This window comes from Oncorhynchus keta, unplaced genomic scaffold (assembly GCF_023373465.1).
Source record: "Oncorhynchus keta strain PuntledgeMale-10-30-2019 unplaced genomic scaffold, Oket_V2 Un_contig_26885_pilon_pilon, whole genome shotgun sequence".
Taxonomy (NCBI): Eukaryota; Metazoa; Chordata; class Actinopteri; order Salmoniformes; family Salmonidae; genus Oncorhynchus; species Oncorhynchus keta.
Window position 1 is genome coordinate 1 of NW_026285223.1, and position 2253 is coordinate 2253.

The 2253-nt window shown below is 58.6% G+C and overlaps 1 long non-coding RNA gene across 1 annotated transcript; it reads right to left on the reverse strand.

Moving 5' to 3' along the window:
* Positions 1–1148: 1148 nt before the first annotated feature.
* Positions 1149–1779, reverse strand: LOC127922728 (uncharacterized). Its single transcript, XR_008112085.1, has 3 exons — positions 1666–1779; positions 1359–1458; positions 1149–1229 (listed from the first exon to the last, which is right to left on the reverse strand). It is a non-coding gene; the product is annotated as an uncharacterized LOC127922728 (long non-coding RNA).
* Between the last annotated feature and the right edge of the window lie 474 nt (positions 1780–2253).

Genomic DNA, 2253 nt, shown 5'->3' on the forward strand with positions numbered 1-2253 from the left:
TTCAGCTCAGGACACGACACGACACTTCAGCTCAGGACACGACACGACACTTCAGCTCAGGACACGACACGACACTTCAGCTCAGGACACGACCACGACACTTCAGCCTCAGTGACACGACCACGACACTTCAGCTCAGGACACGACACGACACTTCAGCTCAGGACACGACACGACACTTCAGCTCAGGACACGACACGACACTTCAGCTCAGGACAGGACCGCACGACACCTCAGCTCAGGACAGGACACGACACCTCAGCTCAGGACAGGACACGACACCTCAGCTCAGGACACAACACCTCAGCTCAGCTCAGACAGGGACACAACACCTCAGCTCAGGACAGGACACAACACCTCCTCAGCTCAGGACAGGACACAACACCTCAGCTCAGCTTCAGGACAGGGACACAACACTCAGCTCAGGAGGACAGGACACAACACAGCTCAGCTCAGGACAGCACACAACACCTCAGCAGCTCAGGACAGGACACCCACCTCAGCTCAGGACAGGACACAACACCTCAGCTCAGCCAGGGACACAACACTCAGCTCAGGACACTAAGCACAACACCTCAGCTCAGGTCAGGACACAACACCTCAGCTCAGGTCAGGACACCTCAGCTCAGGACACGACACCTACACCTCAGCTCAGGTCAGGGACACCCTCAGCTCAGGACAGGACACAACACCTCAGCTCAGGACAGGACACGACACTCAGCTCAGGACAGGACACAACACCTCAGCTCAGGACAGGACACGACACAACACCAGCTCAGGACAGGACACACGACACAACACCCAGGACAGGACACGACACAACACTCTCAGGGACAGGACACGACACAACACCTCAGCTCAGGACAGGACACGACACAACACCTCAGCTCAGGGACAGGGACAGGACAGGACAGGGACACGACACAACACTCAGCTCAGGACAGGACAGGACACGACACCTCAGCTCAGGACAGGACAGGACACGACACAACACTCTCAGGACAGGGACACACAACACCTCAGCTCAGGACAGGACACGACACAACACCTCAGCTCAGGACAGACACGACACAACACCTCAGCTCAGGACACGACACAACACCTCAGCTCAGGACACGACACACACACCTCAGCTCAGGACAACGACACCACACCTCAGCTCAGGACACGACACGACACCTCAGCTCAGGACACGACACGACACCTCAGCTCAGGACACGACACGACACCTCAGCTCAGGACACGACCACGACACCTCAGCTCAGGACACGACCACGACACCTCAGCTCAGGACACGACCACGACACCTCAGCTCAGGACACGACACGACACCTCAGCTCAGGACACGACCACGACACCTCAGCTCAGGACACGACACGACACCTCAGCTCAGGACACGACACGACACCTCAGCTCAGGACACGACACGACACCTCAGCTCAGGACACGACACGACACCTCAGCTCAGGACACGACACGACACCTCAGCTCAGGACACGACGACACCTCAGCTCAGGACACGACACGACACCTCAGCTCAGGACACGACACGACACCTCAGCTCCAGGACACGACACGACACCTCAGCTCAGGACACGACACGACACGACACCTCAGCTCAGGACACGACACACGACACCTCAGCTCAGGACACGACACGAACACCTCAGCTCAGGACACGACACGACACCTCAGCTCAGGACACGACACGACACCTCAGCTCAGGACACGACACGACACCTCAGCTCAGGACACGACACGACACCTCAGCTCAGGACCGCGACACGACACCTCAGCTCAGGACACGACCACGACACCTCAGCTCAGGACACGACACGACACCTCAGCTCAGGACACGACACGACACCTCAGCTCAGGACACGACCACGACACCTCAGCTCAGGACGCGACCGACGACACTTCAGCTCAGGACACGCGACCACGACACTTCAGCTCAGGACCACGACCACGACACTTCAGCTCAGGACACGACACGACACTTCAGCTCAGGACACGACACGACACTTCAGCTCAGGACAGCGACACGACACCTCCAGCTCAGGACACGACACGACACCTCAGCTCAGGACACGACCACGACACCTTCAGCTCAGGACACGACACGACACTTCAGCTCAGGACACGACACCTCAGCTCAGACACGACACGACACCTCAGCTCAGGACCACGACACGACACCTCAGCTCAGGACACGACACGACACCTCAGCTCAGGACACGACACGACACCTCA